General features: G+C 46.3%; 1 protein-coding gene and 1 non-coding gene across 2 annotated transcripts in view; one reads left to right on the forward strand and one right to left on the reverse strand.

The window, feature by feature from the left end:
* LOC118900569 (tumor susceptibility gene 101 protein-like) overlaps positions 1 to 24,941 on the reverse strand; it is a 103,814-nt gene that overhangs the window by 37,939 nt on the left and 40,934 nt on the right.
* On the forward strand, positions 8,842 to 8,971 carry LOC118901375. The gene has a single exon (XR_005021350.1). It is a non-coding gene; the product is annotated as a small nucleolar RNA SNORA11 (small nucleolar RNA).

Raw genomic sequence — 24,941 nt, forward strand, 5'->3', positions numbered from 1 at the left:
AAGTCTTCACCCCCAGAATCTCAGAACGTGACTGTATTTGGAGGTAGGGTCTTTAAAGAGGTGACTAAGTTAAAATGAGGCCATATGGCTGGGCCCTAATCCCATATGACTGGTGTCCTTATAAGAAGAGGCGATTAGGACACAGACACACACAGATGGACGACCATGTGAGGACACAGGAAGAAGATGGCCATCTGCATGCCAAGGACAGAGGCCTTGGGAGAAACCAGCCCTGTCGACACCTTGATCTCAGACTTCCAGCTTCCTGGACTGTGAGAGAATAAACTTCTGTCTAAGCTGCCCAGCCTGTTGTTCTTTGTTATAGCAGCCCTCGCAAACTAATGCAGTCTGGCTTTTTTTTCCCCCTGGAGACTTTTTTTCATACCGGAAAAGGAGTAGTGTGCTTTCCCATAGCCGGTCACACACGTCACCCTCAGCTTGCTTTCCGCGCATAACCCCTCCCCAGGAATCAGCGCCGTTCTCCCTGGGCCTCACTTCTCTTGCGGACTTGGGGACACAGCCAGGAGCAACCGAGATCCCTGGGTTTCTAGCTTTCTTCCTCTGGGCTTTTCTTCTATTGAGACAGCACATTTTCAAGCAAATTCCCAAGAAAGGGTGCAAAAACAAATGCATTTTTGAATGTTTTGCATGTCTGGACACCCTGCAGTGAGTCCTCACACTTGATTCATGGTGTGGCTACAGAGTTCCAGGTTGAAACTCACTGGGAATCTGGAATGACTAGTGAACATTCTGATGCCCGTTCGGCTCTGGTTCCTTTGCAGGTGATCTGCTTTTTTCTATGGAAGCTCCTAGAATCTTCTCTTTATCCTTAATATTTTCACAGTCTTAAAAAGGGAGGCTGAATATGTGGTCTATTTCAATCATTGTGAACTCTCGGTGACCTCTGAAACTGAAGACTTTGTATTGTTTCATGGATCAACCAGACCCTCCCTTTTAGTCAAATTACGGCCATCCTGCATTGATCTTCTGTCTCTTTTTAACATTTTCTTTCATATTTTCTGTCTTGTCCTTTTTAGCTCCATGTTTTATTGAAACAATCGATTTCACTTCTAAAAGGTCGTCTTGTTTTCCAAGTGTTACTTTGTCGCAGTATCCTATTTTTGTATGTATGTTACATCTTCCTGAACAACTCTGAAAACACAAACTCAAATCCTTTATGAAGGAGCTCTTCTGTTGCAGAATGATCCACGCTTCCGGGTCAGTTTTCCTGTGGATTCTCCCTTCTCTTCATGCTCCCCGCTGTGACATTCCTCCTGTGTTCTCCCCAACATGGGGCCTGAAGTGGCCTCACTCTGCCCCTGTGGCAAGGCCCCCTCCCTGACCACACTGCGATGGTGTGGGCGTGGGCCAGCAGGCGGGTCATGTTGTGGGTCCACATTCCAGAAGGGGTGGAGCTGATTCTGGGTACCAGCACCACTCTGGAAACCCTGGGACTCCCCAGAAAGCTCCATTTCTTCAGGGAAGAATCCTCTGGTTTTGCCTTTAGGTGGGTGGCTTGCACAGGTATCTGCTGTCTGGACAGGGTGTGGGAGATGTCCAGGGGCTGGAGCTGCAGCTGCTCCAGACACAGACCTCCCGTCAGTGCTGGGTGTCTGTGTCACTCCCACTCCTGGCCTCCACTATTCCCGATGACCTTGAGCTCAGGGCAACAGGGCAGACTTCCGGGATGTTGCCGGCTGTGACATCCCTCGCTCTGTTCACCCATCCACAAACACCAGTCCCCATGCCTGTCTCAAGTCATCCATAGACAGAACAACTTTCCTTCCTCCTTTGCTCTCATGGGTGTATTTTCTGTGCTTCTATGAGGCCATCCAATGGGGTTTCCAGAGGGATAAAAGCAAATGCAATATCAACATTTAAATTATTGCTAGAAGTATGGGTGACAAAAAGGCATCACTTCATGGCTTTATTTTCCATTTCTTTGCTTACTAGTGAAATTTAATTTTTGTCACATATGCATCAGTCATTTGTATTTCCCCTGGGACATGACTCTTCACATCCTTTGACAACTTAAATATTTGGGTCTTCATATTTTTCTTAATTTTGCATGAGCTCTTTATACATAAAAAGTTGTTCACGCTTGTTATAATATCTGCTGCAAATAGTTTTCGGCGTGTAATTTAAGAATAATGGATTCCTCTGAAGGAGAGTAAAGCCATGGTAAAAAATGTGTTCTTATCATTCACTGCTGTATTTGCATTTTAACTAGATCACAGGGCCGTTCATATATCCCCTTGAATTTAACCCTAACTGCTCAGCACATCATTCTTTTTTTTTTTTTTTTTTTAAATTTTTTATTTATTTATATTTTATTTTTGGCTGTGTTGGGTCTTCGTTTCTGTGAGAGGGCTTTCTCCAGTTGCGGCAAGCGGGGGCCACTCTTCATCGCGGTGCGCGGGCCTATCACTATCACGGCCTCTCTTGTTGTGGAGCACAAGCTCCAGACGCGCAGGCTCAGTAGTTGTGGCTCATGGGCCCACTTGCTCCGCAGCATGTGGGATCTTCCCAGACCAGGGCTCGAACCCGTGTCCCCTGCATTGGCAGGCGGATTCTCAACCGCTGCGCCACCAGGGAAGCCCCTCAGCACATCATTCTGATAGCCTCCCTCCACCTCTTTCTGATTCCCCTGAGCAGTACAGAAGCCAGATTAAACGTGGGTAGTCTGATTTGCCCAGAGAGAATATCATGTGCTCTCTGCAATTACTTGTTACTTAACAACTTGATCTATTTATGTTTATAAGAATCAGGTGGTGCCAATCTAGTTCATGAGGAAGCCACATGATGGCGTGCCATGAAATTGCACCTGGGCTAATTACATAAATCGTCTATTTGTGTTCCAGAACGAGCTTTGAAAGCTGTTCTCTTTCAATTGTTCCCCATAAGCAAACAGAATTAGGCCCAGAAAGCCAAACTGAGCAATCCCTGGTGATCAGTGGTTAAGAATCTGCCTTCCAGTGCAGGGGATGCAGGTTCGATCCCTGGTCGGACTAAGATCCCACATGCTGCGGGGCAATTAAGCCCTCCTACTACAGTTAGAGAGCCCGCGTGCGGCAACTACAGAGCCCAGGCATTCTGGAGCCCTTACGCCACAACTAGAGAGAAGCCCATGCACTGCAATGAAAGATCCCACGTGCCGCAACTAAGACCTGAGAAAGGAAAGAAAGAAAGAAAGAAAGAAAGAAAGGAAGGAAGGAAGGAAGGAAGGAAGGAAGGAAGGAAGGAAGGAAGGAAGGAAGAAAGGAAGAAAGAAAGAAAGAAAGAAAGAAAAAAAATAAAGAAAAGAGTAGAAAGACAAGCTACAGATTTGGAGAAAATAACTATAAACCACATATCTGAAAATGGGCTCATATCTAGAATATATAAAGAACTTTCAAAATGAAACAGTAAAAGAAATGGGCAAACATTTCACCAAAGATGGTACGCAGATGGCAAAAATGCACATGCAAATATATTCATTATTGGCCAATAGGGCAGTGCAAATTAAAACCATGATGAGATGGTTTACTACAGACCTATCAGAACAGCTAAAAAAAATAACAAAAACAATATCAAATGCTGGTGACGATTCAGAGAAACTGGATCTCTCACACACCACTGGTGGGAATGTAAATGGTATAGCTACTCTGAAATTCATTTGGCAGGGCTTTTTGCTTGTTTTAAAATTAAACATACAATTGCCATATAAGCCAGCAATCACACGGCTGGGTATTTACCTGCTATGGACTGAATGTTTGTGCCCGTCCCTCTGCCACCAAAATGCATATGCTGGAATCCTAATCCCCAAGGTGATGATACTTGGAGGAGGTAGGGCCTTTGGGAGGTGATTAGGTCATGAGGGTGGAGTCCTCATGAATGGGATGCGTGTCCTTATAAAAGAGACCCCAGAGGGGTCCTTGCCTCTTCCACCACAAGAGGACACAATGAGAAGGCTCTGGCTGTGAACCAGAAGAGGACCTTCACGAGAACATGACTGTGCTGGTGCCTTGATCTTGGACTTCCAGTCTCCATAACTGTGAGAAATACAGTTCTGTTATTTATAAGCTGCCCAGTCTGTGGTGTTTGGCTATAGAAGTAAGTATGGTTTAAGGAGATGTGGAAGGGTGCCAGATTGACAAGGGGCGGACTTTGGTGGTTAACTTATGTCAACCTGCCTGGCCTACGGTGCCCAGTTTATTGGTCAAACACTAGTCTAAACGTTGCTGTGAAGATATATTTCAGGTGTGATTAATATTTAAATCAGTCACTCAGACTCTACTCAGATGTGGAGTAAGGTTACTAATGCTCTGTAATGTGGGGGGGGGGGTGCTCATCCAGTCAGTTGAAGGCCTTAAGAGCAAAGACTGAGGTTTCCTTAAGAAGAGGCAACTCTGCCTCAAGACTGCAGCACAGGGGCTTCCCTGGTGGCGCAGTGGTTGAGAATCCGCCCGCCAATGCAGGGGACACGGGTTCGAGCCTGGTCCGGGAAGATCCCACATGCTGCGGAGCAACTAAGCCTGTGTGCCACCACAACTACTGAGCCTGCACTCTAGAGCCCGCGAGCCACAACTACTGAAGCCCTCATGCCTAGAGCCTGTGCTCTGCAACAAGAGAAGCCACTGGAATGAGAAGCCCGTGCACCGCAACGAAGAGTAGCCCCCACTCGCCACAACTAGAGAAAGCCTGCACGCAGCAACGAAGACCCAATGCAGCCATAAATAAATTAATTAATTAATAAAAATAAAAAAAAAGACTGCAGCACAGAAACCCTGCCTGAGCTTCCAGCCTGCTGATCTACTCTGCATATTTCACAGTTGCCCCACAATCACATGAGCCAATTCATTAACATCCCTCTCTCCCTCTCCCTTCTATTAGCTCTCTTTCTCTGGAGAACACTGAATAATACACCAAGAAAAAAATCACTGAACTTGAAGGAAGCCAATAGAAACTGCCCAAACTGAAATGCAAAGAAAAAAAAGAGCAGAACAGACCGTGCAAGAACTATAGAACAACATCAAAATGTGTAGCATATGTATAATTGGAATACCGGAAGAAGAAGAAAGAGAAAGGGAGGTAGAAGAAATTCTTGAAGTAATAATGGCTGAGAATGGTCCCAAATTAATGACAGATACCAAACCACAGATCCAGGAAGCTCAGAGAACTCCAAGCAGAATAGAGGGTGAAAAAACCACCTTAACTCTGAAGGAACAAGTGTAAGAATCAGAGAGACCTTCCTGCCAGGAACCATGCAAGACGGAAGAGAGTGAACTGACATCTTTAAAGTGCTGGAGAAAAAAGAAACCTAGAATTCTATATCTAGAGAAATTATTCTTTAAAAATGGATGAGAAAAAAGTAATTTCTAAAACAAAACTGAAGGAACTCATTGCCACCTGACCTGCCACACAGAAATATCAGAAGTTCTTTGGGTAGAAAGGAAACTGCATAGATCAGATACTTGTATTTGTACAAAGAGGGTAATATTGCTGGAGAAGGAACGGATGGAGGTTAAAATAAAATATTTTATTTTTCTTGTTCTTAATTGATCTAAAAGTAGTTGTTTTTTTTAAAACAGTAATAATAACAATGTATTGGGTGACTAAGTGAGATGAATGATAACAATGATGGGAGAACCAGGAGGGAAAATGTGGGAATAGCCAGTACCTGTACCACATGGAGCTGTAGAGTGTTGTTTTGAAGGTGGACTAAGATGAGTGAAAAATGTACAGTGTACTCTCTAGGCCAAGAACTACAAATTTTTCAAGAAGTATAAATGATATGCTAAGAAAATATGAAAATACAATAGTATAAAGTGCTCAACTGAACTCACAAAATGCACCAATAGGGAAAAAAGAGCAAATAAAATGACGATAAAACAGTTACAAAGATAGTAGATACCAATTCATCTGCATGAGTAGTCATTTAAAATATGAGTTGTCTAAGTACACCAATTGAAAGAGATTTGCAGAGTGGACATAAAGCAAAAACCCAACTATGTTGGCTACAACAAACCCACCTAAATATAAATATTTAGATAGAAAACCTCCCTAAAGAAAGAAACAGAGAAAGAAATACCATGCTACTAATCAAAAGAACACTAATCAAACAAAAGCTTGAGGAACTGTATTAATTTCAGACAATATAGATTTCAGAACAAGAAAGATGATCAGGAATGAAGAGTAACATGATAGATTCTCTAAGAAGCTATAACAGCACTAAGCATGCATGAACCTAACAATACATTAAAAATATGTCAAAATATATAGAGCAAGACTAATAGAACTGAAACGAGAATGTACAAATCCATTTTTGTAGTTGAAACTACAACATGCTTCTGTCGGTAATTGATCAAGGAGGCAGGAAATCAGATGATCTGTAAAACACTATCAATCAACTTGACCTAATTGAAATTTAGAGAGTTCTCCATCCAACAGCAGAACACACACTCTTCTCAAGCTCACACGGAGCATTCACAAAGGTAGACCACATTCTCAGCCTTAAAACACACCTTAACTGATTTAAAAGAATAGAAATCACACAAAGTATGTTCTGACCACAAAAGAATTAAACTAGAAGTAAGTAACAGAAAGAGGAGTGAAAAATCCCCAGATAGATGGAGAGTAAAGAACACACTTCTAAATAATCCATGAATCAAAGTCCAGAGAAACTTCAGAACACTGTTAACCAAATGAAAATAAAAATTATCAAACTTTTCATTTTGATAGTTAGCTGTTGGAGGCTGCCTTAGAAGCCTCATACCTGCATTAGAAGAGAAGTCTCAGATCAATAATCAGAGCTACCACCTCAAGAACCTAGAAAAAGAAGTGCAGAATAAACACAAAGCAAGCAGAAGGAAGGAGATAAAAAAATACGAGGAGAAATCAAGGAAATAAAAACACAAAAGCAATAGGAAGACACACACGTCCGTGCGCGCGTGCATGCACGCACTTGAACCTCCTGCTCGAGCCTTCTTTCCAAGAATGGACTGAGTTCCTCTCTTTTCTCTGACATCTCCCTTTCCCACCACGGAGAGGTTCTGCCTGGGATGGACAAGGGTATTCTCTGTCCTCCAGGAACTGGGTGGCTGGGCTGTGTCCTCCAGGCTGGGCCCTTGGTGTGCAGAAGGTTCCTATACAACCTGGGCACCTCCTCTCGGGTCATTTGCATGTCGCTAACATTATTTTGCATATCAAACCCAAACCTTCTTTCTTTTTAAACTCACTTGGTATAGATTCTTGCCTCTCTAACTTCTCCCCTCGTATATGTTGTGGGTCCATAAAGGTCAGGATTTCAGAAAGGCAAAAGGATGGTCCATCACCCATTGCTCAGAGAACTCTGCCCATTGACCTGAAGGATGGTCTGGGAAGATTCTCAGCATGGTGGCCACCATCCAAGATCTGTTTGTCACTTCTGTTCTAGAGCGTGGTTCCAAGTACCTTTCCCAAATGTCCCTTCCAGTTCTTCACCTGCAGGATGACCACTGTCCTACGTCTGCAAACCCTATTTCCAGGGATGTGCCCGGGGGTCGCTGCCACCTTGCTGGTGATACACCAGCTCTCATCTCTTGCCCTACACAGAATCACCACACCTTTTGCTTAAGGAGCTACTGTTAAGCCATGTATCTTTTACCTTTTTTTTCACTTTTTATGTTGAAATGTTTCAAACATATAGTGGATATTAAAATGAATATCCATATACACACCGCCTAGATTTCACTGTTAACATTTTGTTATATTGCTACAACTGCTGTTTTTAGCTGAAGTATTTTAAACTAAATAACATACATTGTGGCATTTAACCCTAATTACTTTAATGTTCTCCTCTAAAAATCAAGTACCCTTTCCTATAAAATACCAATCCTATTTTCCACACCTAAGAAAATTAACAATCATTCTTTGTCATCATCTCATACTTATTAGAAAGTCAAGTGTCTCCTGTTGTTTCCAAGATATCTTTAAAATATGGTTCATGCAGATCAAGGACAGAATTTTTGATTTTTGATTTCTTGTGTCACTTTTAAGCTAAATTGACTCCTCCCTCACCTCCCTTTTTCACTGTATTGTTGAAGAGGCCAGGCCAGTGGCCTTGTAGAGGATCTGTCCTCTGGTGGGTCTGACTGTCCTGCAGTGGGTTAATGGCTCGCTATTTCCTGTCTCTGGAAAGGAGGTCCCTAAGCCCTGAGGTGGTTATGTCTGAACAATTTAAGCAGGAAACCACATTGGGGTTCCACAGGCTGCCTGGTTGCCTGACTGTTCCTTTTGCTCAAGTAGCTCTCTGGGTTTAGGAGCTGAAAGCTATTGGGGTGCACATCTGGAACCCTGAGTGTATCTAGCCCCGTCTACCTCAGGGCCCTGAGTTATTTCATCAGGGGCTATGAAAGGGGATTTTCTCATCTTACCACCTGTGGTTATTAGCTGGCCTAATTCCATACAGAAGATTTTTTTCTTATCAGCTGGGGCTATTTAGTAACCCCAAATATGGATTCTTCAGGAAAGGTGAATAAGGCCTCCATTCTTCCCCCTGCCTAACTGAATTTTCAGAGGAAAGCATTGGTATAACTCTTGGTTCTAAGGAAGGCAAGTTAGGGAAGGGTTTTTGTTTGTGTGTTTGCTCTCTTTGAGAATTATTATGAGCTCATGGATTTTTATAGGTTGAATGTGCTTCAGTCAACCGTGGTTACTCTCCTTTCCGATGGTTTGCTTGTCTCCACTTTGGTTGGTGAGAGCCCTGTTAAGCTGCTCTGGCATCCTTTCTCCTCATTTAGGGTTTTTCACGTTGGAGAGCAAATGTCAAGACTTGCCTTTATTCCTATTAGACATGATAGCTTGTTCAAGACCGTTAAGGTTGGGGTGTGCTCAGAGCGGGGGGCCTGAAGAAACGGCTCCTCTGTTCACAGCATACCCAACAGGAATCTGGGTGCATTGTGACAAGGGGCACAAAACTTGTGGCCTTCCTATGAACAAATACCCAACCCGTGTCCCCCTGAACCTCCACGTGGCTTCTGCACAGGACCAGTGGGACCGGGCTCAATATTGAAAGGAAAGCTACGGTATTTAGTGGGGGAGTTTGCCACCTAGAGCCTGTCTGGTCCGTGCATGGGTGGGCCATGAGTGGTCTTACAAACATAAAGGCTTAGAACCTCTCTTTTGAAAAAAAAAGAAAAAGAAAAATAGGTTCTATATGCCATTCTGGAAAAGGGAAAACTATGGAGACAGTGACCACAATAAAAAGATCAGTGGTTGCCAGGAGACCGGGGGGAGAGGAGAGATGAATACACAGAGCACAGAAGTTTCTAGAAGCAATGAAAATACTCTGAATGACATTATAATGATGGATATATGTCCTCATAGTTTTGTCCAAACCCATAGAGTGTGCAACACTATTCACTTCATTAAAGTGAGCCCTGAGGTGAACTGTGGACTTTGGTGGTTATGTGTCAATGCGGTTCATCACTGGCTTAAAAAAAAAAAAAAAAAAAGGTACCACTCTGTTGATAATGGCTATGCATGTGAGGGGAGGGGGTATATGGGGAATTTCTGTACTTTCCTGTCAATTTTGTAGTAAACCTAAAACTGCTTTAGAAAAAAAAAGTCTCAAAAAAAAAATTAACACTCAGGGTAGAAGTTTTTGGCAAAACTTTTGTTTCACTTTTATATATGTATACATACTAGATATGTGTTTGTTGGATTGTGGTGTAAAATGTATTTTGTAGATCAAGAAAGTTTGCTGGCCGCTGTAATTAAGTTATACTGGCAAATAAAAGCACAAATTAGCCTAAAAAAAAAAAAAAAAGACCATTGTCATTCTTAGGTTCAGGGCTGGTACCCATCCTCCCAGGCCATCTGGACCCCACACACCATACCAATCCAGCTAATTGCATCTGCAAACTTGATTAACTATTTGGAGACAATTCCATGAGGACAAGAAAATACATATAAGTTTGTCCAAATTTTGTATCACAAGTTCAATGGTATGATTTGCCTTCAGCCTCAAGAGAACAGTGAGATTTCCCTGAGGGCCTGGAGCATTTACCACCTGACCAGAGGACAAGCTACAGGGAGGGGACTGAGGGTGGGTCCTAACCAATGAAATTACATAGCCTGATTATCACACGAGAGTCACTCCAGTGTCCCCTGGGGAGTGGCAGTTTAGATGTGTGGCCCGTGAGCTCCCAGAAGACTGACTGGTAGCAGGGGCACGGCCTGGATGACCACTCACGTCTGAGAACTGCCCTATAGTGAGATGTGCGGGGGTTGCTGTGATCCCGTAAGATGACGAGCAGCACAGAAGCAGAAATAACAAGGGAGACGATGGACTCTGAGGGTGCAGAGCACAGCTCTCAGGCTGTTGGGAAACTGACACACGGCACGTGGCGGGAGGTGCTGAGTTCTCTTCAGGGGTTACCTTGTGTAATCCGTGACCGTAAGGGAGGAAACTGAGGCACGAAGCATGTAGTAGAGTGTTGAAGCCAGAGTCCCGCAGGCATGCTCTGTGGCTCCCACAGTCCGAGGCGGCCCCCACCCAGCTGGAGCCAGCTTGGTTATAGATGGGACGGGTAGGAAGATGGCATGCAGGACACACTCTACAACCACTTATTTCTCAGGACCGTCACCAAAGGAAAACAGGATTTCTGCCAGTTAAACCCTAATGCATTGACGTCAAAGTCTATCAGGTCATACTGTCACCTAATAGCTCACACACCCAGTAATTTCGCAAGAAACTGCAATCAGCCAACTGCCCCCCACCCCTCTGCGGGGATTCTGAAGCACGTCCTTTGCTGATGACTCAGTGTTCAGTTGCAGCGTGTTTGGGGGTTCACGAGGATTCTTTCTTCTTATTACAAAGGACAAAGAGTGATTGGTCCCCGTACTCCTGGTGCAGGCTGGGAGCAGTTCCTCTAATTACAGGTTGTAAAATAACATTTTCCCTGTTAACAGCCTGAATGGCTCTCACAAAGCGAATTAGGAAGTTTGTTATTTTGCTTGATGTGCCAAAACATGCCCATTAATTTCAGCGAATTGAGAGGGGAAAATACACATTGACCTATGGGCTGCATTATGAGCATCAAAATATTTGTGTTCTAAAGTGTAGCCTGGAACACATTCTCCGTATTTGCCTTTCCAGATACAGCTTTCATTTAGTTTTCATTCTTCAATTCAGTATAATGTCAGTTTAAGATTTTGAAAATTGAACACAATGTACTTTCAAGTATATTTTAAAATATGGGGTTAGTTTCCTTTTAAGACTGAATATGCTTTTTAAAATAAAAAGGGTGTGTGTTTTCCAGGATTCCAGTACCCTGCAGAATTTAGCCTGAGTTCTTCAGGGTTTTCACTATCTGGCCACTTATGTCACACCCTTGTCTACGTCCCCTACGCAGGACATGCCATTTGCCAGGCACTACTGTGGTCTGTACCTGCAATGTCCATGACCTGTTGTTAGACTCTGGAATATTTTCAGCTGTAAGTAATAGAAGAAGAGCTCTAGTGGCTCAAATAAAACAACAAGTCAGAGCTTGGCTCAGTGGCTCAAAAGTGTCAGGGCAGTCATTTTAACAATTGTCCTGGCCTGTTCCTCATACCACAGCATGGCCACTGTGGCTCTAGCCATCACATCATCTTCCAGGCAGGAACACACAGCTAACTTCTGCTCACCTCTCAGTGCTCTCTAAACTCTATCACGTGATCCTCACAGTGGGAAGGGGTTAGGAAAAGGCAGCTGAGCCATTCAACTTTTCAATTGTTCTGAAAAAAAAAAATGTATATATATACACATACATAAAATATTTTCAAACCTCTTTTGAAATGTTCTAAAGGAAGAAAGTGGAGAAGGAAAATCCTCTGCATATAAATCTTGGGGAACATATAAATCTTGACTGTCAGATTTTTTATTAATTTTTTCTAAACTGGAGACTTTAAGAATAATTTCTGCTCACACTTTAGGAAGTTGGTAAAAACACTTGATCACTAGTCATGCTTACGAACAGGTTTGGGCTACTATTTTTTTTGATATCAAGGCCATCCTTGTCTCTAGGAAAAGTAGCATCGGGGAGAGGTGAAAGCGGGATAGAGCAAACACAGCAGCCTGTACCCAGGGCCCTCCAGGTAAAGGGCCTCTAACAAATAATCACTAACCTGGTAGGAAAGGCCTGGAAGGTTCTGCTCTTCCTTGCACACAGCCTTAAGATTTCAGTGAAGCCGGGGTTCCTGGCTAGCACATAAATCACAGGAAAGAGATTATTTTTTGAGTCTAATCTGGGAAGTAATAGACCATGAAGATTTCACTTAATAACAGCTTTGTATACATCAAGTGGCAGCACCACCTTCAGATCAGGGTTAGGACGGCACGGTAAGGACAGGAATCTCAGCGTACACAGGCCAGGTAAGTGCCCAAGGCCACACCTATACGCTAGACAATGTGGTCCATCCATACCGTGGAACATTATTCAAGCCTTAAAATAGGAAGGCAATTCTAGCACATGCTATGAACCTTGAGGACATTACACTACGTGAAATAAGCCAGACTCAGGAGGACAATACCGCATGATTCCACTTCAAACTCATGGAGACAGGAAGTAGATAAGAGACTGCCGGGGGCAGGGGCAGGGGGATGGGGAGTTACTTACTCATCAGGGAGCATAAAGTCTCAGCTGAACAAAATGAATGAGCTCCCAAGATCCACTGGCCACCACTGTGCCTACGGTCCGCAGTACTGAATTGTACACATAAACATTCGTTCAGAGGGTAGAGCTCATTTTAAGGGTTCTTGCCACAATAAAATTAAAATTAAAAAATAAAGAAAGAGTAAGAAGCACAGCCAGGCCTGATTCTGAGGCCCACGGTGTTCTGCTCTGCCCCGTCCCCCGACAGGCATCCACGGGCCCCCATGGGCACAGGTGCTGGAGGCTCTGCTCTCTCTGGCAGTTTAAAGAGAGGAGACTTCAATTCTGCCCTCTGTCCTGGCCACCGCGCCTGCCACTGGCCCTCGCCCGGCCCGGATGGTGGCCCCTCGGGCAGCTCTCTAGGAAGACCCCGGACGGGATTCTCAGGCCCATTTCACAGGAGGCAGCCTGCAACTCTGTCCTTCCACAGACATGAGGCTGAGGCCAAGGTTGCCCTGGGAATGGCACAGTCCAGGGAGCAGGTAGGGGTGGGGTGGCACCAGAGCAGCACAGGGGAATAGTGATGTCCATTTAAGTCATTTCTAATTACCCATGCATAGGGTCATTGAGATCAAGGAAAAATGTTACATGGGACGTCTCCTACTAAAATTATTCATTGTTTATCTGAAATAAATTATAAGTCTCTAAGTTATATACCGCTTTAATTAATTCTATTTCCCTCATGACTTAGTTCTCCTTATCAGTTAATTGTTTTGCAGACTTCGCTTATAAAATTCCTTGCAGGTATCGCCATTTTCCACTTCCATCGAGATGCGCCTTCTACAGCGGCCACATGCCACTTATTTCATTCCTTTGTCCCTTGACTATTTATCAGTGAGAAGACGTGCTCAGTGCCAGCACTGTGAGCTGGTCTACCGAGCATGTACTGGCAGAGCGTTGGCAGCTCTGAAAACTGTGCAGTGAATTTGAGTTCTGGGGGTGCATCATACCACCTTCTCTGGTAGAAGTTGCTTTTCCATTCTTTGGGATTCCATAACATCTCTTGTTCAATGACTTTTTAAAATGTTGTTCACCGCCCCCCCCCCGCCCCCGCTGCCCCCAACACACAAGCATAACAGTTCATTTTTGTTCCCTTCCTCTTTGGGACAACAGCAATGCCCTACTTCTCCCCCACGTGGAGAAAGGCATTTAGTAACATCCACATAAAAGGGAAGAACGCTCGAAGGGGTGAAATCCATTTCAAACACGGTCATGGCAGGTGCCATAATAATGAGCTATTTTAAGTCAGAATTTCCTTTTCTGCTCATAATTAATGTCCCTTTGAAGAACAGCATTGACGTTTGAAGGAATAAATAGTTCTTCAATTTGTTTTACCAGATTCAACAAGTTTCTTATTAAAGGAGTGCTTCAGTAGCACTGTGGGCTGCTCTGTCAATTTTCAGAATCCTGTTGCTAAAGGGATTTTGAAAACTCTGAACAGCAAAGAAGTAGACTTCATTCAGTAAATTATTTCTAAAATCAACATGAATTTGGGGGCCTTCCTTCAGAACTGAAGTATGATTGCAACACTTCAAATAAATAGGATTCTCTCAACTGCATCTGCTAATGAGAACAAACCATTTTTGAATGTGAGAGAATGGAATACAACTTAATGGCCACAAAATCACCCAAGTCCTTCAACTGCTCCGTTTGAACAGTATAAATGCTGAAGTTAGAGAACCGTTTCATGCCGATGGCTTTGGTGTCCATAGAAAGGACCTCAGATGCTGTCTGAGCAGCATTATGCAGAATCTGGGAAGGACAGCCCACACCTTCCATGGAATCGTTCCTTCCTTGCTTCAACTTTGAATAAACATTGCATCATTATGCAAATATCCCCCAAATGTGTTTGTGTATCATCTCCACTGATAGCAGTGCAGTTTTTTTCATTAACTCCTAACTCAATAATAGAAGGTCTGCACAAATTCACCACTGTCACTCAAGGCTCTGCTGGAAGAGCTTTTACACACAATAGCTGTAGAAGCAAGGCTTTTTCAGGAGAAAAATATTGCACAAGCAAAGGGAAAGTTTTTTTCTTCATTGTGAGGACCTGTGTCTGTGGCTATGCTGTAAAAAGGTGAAGCACTGAGATCTTTGATCATGCATGTATGTATGTAACGTCCATGGAGTGGTTACACTTTTGTCATTGCAAGAGATTTTGTGCCGGCGCTTGAGAATTTGCTTCAACGTTGGAATCAGAAAATACTTCTGGCAGCAGTACGGTGAGACAGTCATCTAAGCTGAAGGACTGATGGCTGTGAGCAGACTGGGAGTCACTACAGCTTCTGCTGCCATCACTGGAGCTTCTTCATATGAGTTTCTGTTAAGCAAAAAAAAAAAAAAAATGTTATATTACATTCTTTGGTACTCTTTGAGGAAACCGTGTATCTCTGCTGGTTTATGTCTGACTTGTGTCCTGAACAAAGAGCTTCAAGAGAACTTTTCTCCTGCTTAGGAAATGTCCAGTGTTCAAAAAACTCATCAGGAAATTTACACTTGCATTTTGGCATTTGGAGCTCAAATACACAAATAAAGTATAAACAATAGGAACATGGCAAGAATCAAAAAGACTGAGTTAGATGATCTCGCAGCTGCCTGGACACACCCGTCCCTCCCAAGTCCAAACTCATAACTGACCATAAGCAGGGGGGTGGAACCAATGAAATTGATTAATGAGCTTGTGAACTAGAAGTAAATTGAACCTGGTGCAAAGAAATGGAACTTCCTGTTTGCCTGCCAGGAGAGCTGGATTTCTAGGGCTCAGGCTTCCCCATCAAAACTCAGCTGACCTGACTGAAGGTTTTGGTGCCCTGGCGCTCAGGACCAGTGGCCTTGAGAACCCTCCATGTTCAGGACTGGTCCCAGCACGGGGGCTGGTGCTGACGGGTGGGCTGTCAGGGCGGGGGTTTGTCCTGGCTGCATTTCAGAGGCCCCGACATCACTGACTGTGTGAAAAATAAATGCTTTCCATTCTCAGCACTGCCCTTCCCCAAACCCCATCCCACCTGCGGGAGAGGCCCCCAGGGATCTCCAACCCTCATCTGTGGAGGTCTGGCTTTCTATTTGTAGGGCCACATACGTGATTCTGGCCTCAATTACTGTGGTGGCAGATTAGCTCTAACTGTCAATTTTTTGGGTAATTTATTGATAAAAGCTGATTATGGACCATTTAGGGCCTCCTGACATAGGTAGTACAGGATGCAAGGAAAGCCATGAAATACAGGTCATATCTTGTAGACGCAGAATGCCTGGCTACCCTAATTTAAGATTCTCTGGAGAGAAAGTGGGTCATAGCTTTTTTCCCCCTCCCTCACTATTTTAAGATAAATGTGAGGTTTGACAGTGAAGCAGGTTCTGCTTCAGATCCTTGACCCCTCGTCACACCTGATGGGAGGGTTCCGTGTCACTGACTAGATGGTGGGGGGCTTTGTTGAACCAGCTGAAGCAGGGAAAGGAATGAAGCCAAAAAGCCTGGCCTGAGGGCTCCTTTCACCAGCCACATGCCACCAGGTCTCCGCCACACCCCCAGGCTGATGTCGACGTGGCCAAGGTCACCAGAGCACCTCTGGACTCTTGCCGGTGCCCTGGGAGTCTCACTCAGTCAGAGGATGCCTTGTGGCAGGTGGTGATGGGCAGGTGTTCTCCAGAGTCTCTACAAAAAACAGTCAGACTTTGTAAACGAGTTTGGTAAAAAGAATCGCTTCATAGCAAATATGTTAAATAAAAAGCATTTGCTTCTCCAGGAAGATCTGTCAGGGTGTGATGAGAAAGGCATTCACCTGGGAATAGAAACAAAAAGCACACAATGCATAGAAGAATGAGATTAATGAGAGCTGTACCAGCTACTAGGGACCTCCCGGAAGGTGTCAGAAGGAAAGAAAGCCACGTGGAGGGGATGTGTCACATGTCCACGGGCAAGCAGGCAGAATATCGCAAAATGTGATTGTTTTCCCCGAGTTAATCTGTGGATTTAATGCAAATCCAACCCTTTAAACATCTTAAAGGATTTGGGAATGAATGAAACATTCGAGAAAAAAATCCTAAAGATAAAGGGAAAACATATGTGCAAGATTATCAAAGCTTCTGAAACAAAACAGAAATGATAAGGAATTCCAGCTGCTTAAGATAGTGATGCTAAGCTAAAATCCGTAAAAGAATATTTAAGCAAAAGTATAGACACACAGATCAAAGGAGAATGAGAACACACCAGTGTCTGAAACTTGCAAGATAGGGTACCTCTCTAAGGAAAGCATAGAAGGAAGGATTTGTTAATGAATGTCCTTAGACCAAGTGGGTAGCAATCTCAAGGGGGAGCATGTTGGATCCACACCTTGCATCCTGTGCTAAAATTAAATCCAGCTAAATTAAAGCATTTCATGGAAAAAATACGATTTGCAAAACTAGCAGAAAACATAAATTATATTATCATGGAAGACAATTTCTTCAGTTTTGAAGCAGTGGGAGAAATCACAGAGGAAAATTCAGATTCTTAAAATAAAAATGTTAAATTGTGATATCATCAAAAAACCTAAAGTCAAAGGGACAGAAGCTGATTGTTGAAAATATCTGTGTCATGTAGACTTTCCCAGAGCAATGAGAGCTGGGAGCTCGGGTCAGGCAGGGTTGGTTTAGAATCTCTCCCCAGGGAGTTTTCTGAGGCTGTTTCTCTGTTCCTTTCAGAGGAATAATAATCCTGCTTTCTTAGAATTGTGGAGGAAATGAGCACTGATAATGGATGTAGAGCATCTGGCATATAGATGCTAAAAATGATAAGTCTCACTGTTACTACATAGATACAGAGTGTCTGTGATACATAAAGCCCTTACTGACATTTTTATAAGAGAAACAATAACCCCAGAGATAAGCAGGGAAAGGATTTGAAGAGACAAAATCATCCTTTCCCTATTTATCCTTCTATTTAAATTCTTTCTCCTCCATCTATTTGTAAAAGAAAAATATAATTAGTAGACAATCGTCTGATAAATTGATCGACTCCTTTAGGATTTCTTCATGTCCAAATTAAAGCATCTTTAATTATTTTCAAGCCAGTTCAAAATTCTTAAAGAAGTATAAAGCACTCAATGCTTGCACAGAAGACACCTAAACGGCCGTGTCCATTGTCCCTTCATGTGAACCATCACAAGGAAAGAACAGAGCATCCACAGTCTGACTCAGTGCCCAGAAAGCCCCAAGGACAGGGTCATGCTTTGGGCACAAGGATGTGTTGTCCTGACCCTGCAGGGCTTGCTGTCTGGTGGGCACTGCAAAGGCAGATACTAATTTAACAAGGAGGCTTAACCCTCCTGGTAAAAATAAGGGGGAGATGCCCCCGGCCTTCCTTAGAGCATCTACTTCAGGAAACTTGAAATTCTAAGTTCCTTCCCTGCCCCTTGGAAATGTATGGAAATCTGTTTATAAGCAAGATAAGCTGGCCTCCAGCTTTACCCCCAGGAGTGTCTTTCTCCAGGATCTGGAACCACCTCTTTGGAAAGACAACCTCCCAGAGAGATGGCACCCTGTCTCCCAGCGTCCATGGGGGTGTTAGTGTCCCACTAACCTCAGTGGCTGCCCGGCCCCAGGTTGCTAAACTACTCCTGTCATAAGGAGAGGAGGAATTTGTTTTTCTTTTGTCTAAAACCAAGAAGCAAACCCAGGTGGTCACCCCCAATTACCAGGCAAATCTAGGAGGAACTACATGTGACAAATGGTGCTGTCAGGTCTCTTACCTGAGAAGTTGTTATGTTTATCTTGGAAACACGTGGGCAGTGGGTTGTATCTGCTTAGCCTCTGAAGGGAGAGGTGTCTTCCTGTCTCTGCAATCTCTCAGCAGGTTGCCTGGGATACACATCACATTCTGTTTTATTGCTTCCTCAGTAATACACCTGTTTTCTCGGCTCCCTTTCTGAAGAGGTTTCCTGGGTTGGGAGAAGCTTTTGTTTACATTCACATTTCCTTAGCAGCGAGCAGTGGTGTTGGGGAGACCACGGCTGCAGTGTGCTGAGCACAGGGGGAAGACCTCACTGGTGACCAAACCCTCCGGATGCTTAGTCAGTAAAATGAGGAGCATAGAGGGTTGTCGTGAGAATTAAATACTATATGTAAAATCCAGAAGCTCAGTCTATGCTCAGGGCTCCTGTGTTCCCATCCCTTCCACCCTGGTATGGAAAAGAGGTAAAGAAAGAGGAACCAGGTAGAAAAGGTGCCTGCCTGGCTGAGCCCTGCAGTGACAGGAGAGGTTCTGACTGCTGACCTCAGCCTTCGAGGGGGATCTGAAGAAACAGAACATCCCCCCAGCCCCCCAGCCTGGGCCTGACCGGACGACTGGACAACATCTTACTGTCCATTTTTCCACCGGCATAAGCCTCTGTGTGCCCAGGTGTGCTGAAAAGAAGAAATGCAAAGAAACGCGAGGTGCCTCTGCTCACATTTTGGGTTCTTTTCTGAAGAAGCGGAAAGAATTGCTGATCTTACAAAGAAACTTTGCTCCCTGAAGATTTTAACGCTAATCTTGCACATTTAGAAATCTTAAGTCACTTTGGCAGCATTGGAAGCAAAGTCCAAATTTCTGGGGCTCATTGACTCACAAACTTCCAGGCCTCAGGAAATGTGAGCAAGGCTGATGGTACCAGATTTCCAGAGCCCAGGTGGCAGCTGGTTATGACCCAGGACTCAGCCGTCTGTCATCTGAACTATTTCTTACCCATCCATCAGCATCAAAAACGTGAGGCCCTGGGCTCAGTGCCTGAAAGCACTTGCTCCTACTGTGGTGACATCCCGGGGGAACGGGGGGGGGGGGAGGACACTTCAGACTGGCTCCTGGATCCCCATCCCGGAAGCCTTACAGATGACACGAGGAAAACCAAAGCCGGGGAACATTTGTAGCCCCCAAACTAGAGCAAAGTGTCATGTGTCCCATGCTGCATGGAGTTTCTGCTAGATGTGCCACAAATGGGAGCAGACCAAGGGCTGGGAGGCCTGTGTCCTGGGAAGTGAGTGATGGAGGGCCTGATGGTAGCCTGTCATTGGGGGTGGAGGAGTGGATGGGTGGGCGGAGGGCTGGGGGCCCAGCTGGGCCGCGGGAACAGGGCTGCACTGCTGAACAGCATTCGGTAGAGGATGCGGCTTCCCAGGTCACTGAGAAAGTAACGTTGAGTCTGTTAAGAAAAGAGTTTCAAATAAAGGACCGCGGTCCTTTATATAGCTCATGACAGACGAAAGTGCCGCGTCTTTGTGAGAAGGGAACAGCAGTATGTGCTCAGCGTTTTTAAGGAAATTAAGGGCAATGGGATAATAAACAAAGACTTTTGAGATGACAACAGGGACAAAAGGTAGAAGAACGACCGCGAGGAAACGTAATTACCATTTGTTTGTCCAGGCCCCCTTGCTGCTCCAGGCTCTCACCTGCCCCCCAGCCACGCACACCTGTGACGGGTGGTCCTCGGGAGCACCCACTTTTCCCAGAGTGGGGCGACCAGGCCCTTCCCGACTGGTGAGCGACCCCTCAAGAATACAGTGGCGCCAGGGCAGGCTCAGTGAGGCCCAGAGTGCTGACCACGTGCCGGGTTCTGTAGCGCCTGGGAAACGTCCAGGACCAGCGCATCTGCTTGCTCATGTTTCTTTCTGCCTTGCCAGGCGCCACCCAGCTCCTTTTTCCAAGTTCAGGGAAAAGCTGAGTGGGCCAGGCCCCTGTGCCCCTCCTGAGGTTTGTAGAAGGGCTGGGAGCTCCGGCCTCCGCCGGGAGGGCGGCACTGCAACCCTCTCCTGGCCCTGCAGGGTGGTCTGTGAGCCAGCCCAGCCCTGGGGACGGGGCCTCCGTCCCCACTCTCCTGGCTTCCTGGGTTTCCACCGACTCCTCTGGGAGGTGGGGACCAGCGTCACCTCTGGGGGGGATGCAGTCCCGACGGAGTGGAAGGCGGGGAGCCTGGGGGCTGGTCCCGCTCGCAGGTGTCAACTGAGTAGATGCTGCTACTTCCACGTCTGTGGTTCGCGTCCTTCTCGATGCTTTCTCGCTCTTTCCTTCCCCCAGCTCTGTCAGTGGCAAACACATGCTATTGATTTAAAGACGTTGTTCTAAGAAGCAGGAAGTGTGTGCCCTTGCGCACAGGCAGGGTCATTTGTAGCCCCTCAGGATGCAGCCATGTGTCACATACACTGGAGCCCATATCAACTTATCTCTCCCCCCAGAAAGCTAAGCTCTGTGAGGACAGCGCTTCTCTGTGCCGGTGTAGACAAGGAAGGAGGGGATATTTGAATGAATGAATGAATGAGCGAATGAATGAATGGCATGCTCACTTGTTAGCCCCACTCCACCCCCATGTGGACCAGGGAGGCTGACTGTAGCATTTTGCTGGTGTAGATGACATGCTAGTGAGTTCCTAGGGATAAACGTCTAGCAATGGCATCTGCTCTGAGCTCCTGGCTTGTCTTGTGGTTCTGGCCCCGCCAGGATGTGCGATCAGGCTGTTGGGACCCGGGTCAGAGCCCACACCCCAGCCGCGAGCCCACCTGATGCTGTGCCCCCCCCCCAAACTCTGCCCCCAGAGTTTAGACTCCCGTTGTCAGGACCTGCCGGGGCACCAGAATCTGGGTTCTCTTGTGAGAGTGATGGACACCGCCCAGCGTTCTGCTGTTGGGTTGTATGAGAACAGGCTGAACTGCATTTGCCAAACTTCAGTAGAACAGAGAGGGTCACCCAGCCCTCCCACGGACGGAGCGCGGCTGTGTTCTCAGGGCTGGGCCCGCAGCTCTGCACTTGGCTGACCGCTCCAGCTCTCACAGGGCTCCCCTCCAACAGGGAGAGGCTGCCTGCAGGAAACCCGGGGCTTCTGAGGGGACCAGGACCCCAGAGCTCAGGAGAGGGGACTCACAGGGCCCTGTACGAGTTGGCGGAGGGGGTGTGGCCCACCCTGGGACGGCTTCAGTTCCAGACTGAGATGTTTCATCGAAGGGGGATGGGAAGCCACCAGGGGCTTTGAAGCAGGAAGAGACATCATCACTTCTTATTTTTTAAGGAAAATCCGCTGGGTAAGGTGGGGTTTGGAAAGCTGGCTGGGAGCAGGCATGGAGGGGGAGGAGAAGGGGGAGGGGAGCGAGCACCCTTGGAAGTGGCGAGTGGGCGCTCCAACGTGAAAACGCGTGCTGTGCCGCCCTTCAAGGGTCAATGAGATGAGTCCTCCACAGGAACATCGGACTTTAACTCTTTTTTTTTTTGGACTTCAACTCTTTTAAATGCTCAGCGCCCTGTGCTTCCCAAGGTTCTTACCTAAGTGAAGCAGGCCCTTCCATCTCTGTCCAGAGAGTCCCGGAGGACGATGTGCCGCCCAGTTTAAGCGAAGTGGAAAAAACCCGTAGGTCAGGCGTCGGCAAGAGACAAGGGTGTTTAAGCGCCTGACGGGAGCGGCGAGGGACCGTCCTGCTCATGGTGGCCACCTGCCATCCCTGGGCGGAGGTCTGTGCTCGGCCACTCCCCTCCTTCAGGAAGCCCCGGTTCCGTGCGTCCGCCCCCTCATCACCCGGGACCTCCTTCCAGGAAGGCCTTCACGGAGTCCCCTCCCCACCTGCCATGGCCTTTGCAGAGTGCTCTGCTCGAAGGGGGAACACAGCAAAGTTTCATCAAGCTGGGTTGAGCTGTGATTTCGCTGAATCCCCAGAACCCCTGGGGTTTCTTCTGCCTCTGGGGTCCGCAGAGAGAACTGTTTTTAGTGAGTGTTTTGTTTCCTAAGGTGAATAAATGTGAAAGCCAGGTTGCATGGATTAGAAAGCGCTCCTTCTCACCCCTCTATTTGCGGAGGGACCCCTGGCAGCTCATTCTGCTCTGCCCACCCACCAATTCCCCCCCACCCCCCAAGAAAGCAGGCACCTGGCAGGCAGGGGCAGGAAGCCTGGGGCCAGGGGGCTGGGTCTTGCCCCGTGAAGGCACCGCCTGCTGTGGCACCCACAGTCATGCCTTGTGCCTCTCCTCCCTTTAAATAAACCCTTCAGAAACTCCTAGCCCTGGAGGGGCCTCCAGACACTCACTCACTCAGGCCACAGATTTTACACATTTTCACAAATGTGTGGTCCATTGAGAGATACACAGTTTATCTGCAGACCCACAAAGACAGAGGCGTTTGCAATATGCTGTCCTGCATCATTTAATGTTCCTGACACCACGGTATATCTGAGAAATGCCTGCTGGGACAGACTCTCTCCCGGACTGAGCTCTACCAGGCTCCTCTGAACCTCTTCTCCACCAAGGCTCAACCTTGGGCTTCGTGTTCTTCCTGGCAGAGCTGTTGATAGCAAGAACCCTGCTAAGCACGTGTAGAGACAGGTCCCCACCTTGACATCTGATCAAATTCCACATGCACCACCCTCCCCGGGTGATGTCTGATCATCCTGGCTGCCCTCAGCAAGAATCCTGGGAGGTTGGTTTAGCTAGAATCATCTGCCCACCCTTACCCCTGATGTCTCCTCTTAGTGATTTTCCATCCACTGACCAGCCCACTCCTTGGCTTGTAAACCCTCACTTGCTCGTGCTGTATTTGGGGTTGAGTCCAGTTCTGCAATGAGGTCTCCTTTCCCTTCTGCAATAGTTCCTGGGTAAAATCTGTTTTTACCTCTTTAACTACTGTCTGGCTTTGGTTCTTCCTAACAGCCATTGGGAGAGACATTCTGTTCCTCGAGCAAATGCAGAGCTGCCTCTTTGCCCAAAAGCAAGTGAGACTTCAGTATTCTGATGAGATTTTCTGACCTCAGCTGGGTGTCCCATGCTTCAATTCAAACCTGACGGCAACTCCCTGGAGTCAGAGCAGACCCCTCAGGTTAGGGGCAAGGTCCCCAACGAGACTACCCCACCTCAGATGCCAGCCACCAGTGGGGTCCCCATTTCTGCCCGGCCAACTACTGATTCAGGGGTCGCAAGCCCCCTCAGGTTGAATGAGTTGCTGACACGACACGCAGAACTTGGGGAGGCACTGTACTTGGAGATTACTGATTTATTCCGAAGGATACGAGGGAATGGCCATAGGAGGAGCGCTATAGAGCGATGTCCAGGAGGGTCCCGAGTGCAGGATCCTCTGTCCCATGGGCCAGAGTGCACCACCCTCCCGTCTGTGTGCTCAGCCCCACAGTGGGCTTTCCTGTTCACTGCACGAGGAGACTCATCCGCTCATAGACTCCTGTGGCCTGAGTGCAACCGAGTGAACTGTGTAGAACAGGGTTTGCCCTCAGTGCATGCTGTGTATGGCCATCACTCTGCTGCTGACAGCGCTCTATGCCCTTCTTCAAGAGACACAGTGACCCTAGCAGCACCCCTGAAATCCTGGCCGGTTGGTAAGCCCTGCCGTGTGAGGAACGGTCGTAGGAACCAGGAACACTGCTGCTGGAGATTCCTCAGACATCAGGTTCTACACCAGAAATGGGAACAGAGACATTTCAGCCGCCTTCAGTGGGATCAGAGGGTGGAAGCCACAGAGAGGCAGATTTTGGTCCAACTGCAGGAGCGCCAGTGCTTTCTAATAAATAGAGCTGCTCTATGGCAGGATGGCCCCTGGTGAGGTGCTGTTTCCCCAGGACAGAGAATTCAGGGAATTTCAGTGACCATCCGGCTAGCAGGCTGTAGGGAGGGCCCTGCGTTCAGTGTGTTCATCCGCATCTGAACTCCGATGAGATGAAATTCACAGACCTCCCTGTGCTCTGAGTGGATTGGGACTTGTGGTTCACAGCAGCTCACGTCACTCAGAGGTCGTGTAATGTTGAGGATCTGTTATATCCCTCTATGTTTTCAACTTATGTTTGTTATCTCCTTTTATCCTTGAGTTCTTAAGGTTCCATTTTATACATACTTTTAACTTTATAAAGTTTTCCTGACATACAACAAACCATCTGAATTCCATAAACACTAAAGGGCTTACCCTCAATTCTCCCTGTTCAAGGATTTCCTTTGTTCTCTGGTCTCTTCCTCTCTTTTCACAATCCCTAAGGAAGAAGACATGAGATTACATTTTAATGTGATTAAAGCACTGGAATGCAGCTGGTGGTTTTTTTTTGGAGGTAATTATCACTGGAGTCAAATCTAAATGGAGATCTCCATGAAAAGCTGATAACGGTGAGGACTTTGTGTTTTGATTTTTGACTAGTGATTAACTGGTTTGTTCATTTTTTGTGCCTTTACGTGTTATTAAACATGACCGACCTCCTCTTAACAACTTGATGGGAGAACCAGGCTCCTGTCCCCGGTTATCAATTTTACCTTGAATTTCCTCTCCTCCGAGCAAGGCCATGCTCAGTCTATCCTCAACTTCC

Source organism: Balaenoptera musculus, chromosome 9 (genome assembly GCF_009873245.2).
Source record: "Balaenoptera musculus isolate JJ_BM4_2016_0621 chromosome 9, mBalMus1.pri.v3, whole genome shotgun sequence".
In the NCBI taxonomy this organism is placed as follows: Eukaryota; Metazoa; Chordata; class Mammalia; order Artiodactyla; family Balaenopteridae; genus Balaenoptera; species Balaenoptera musculus.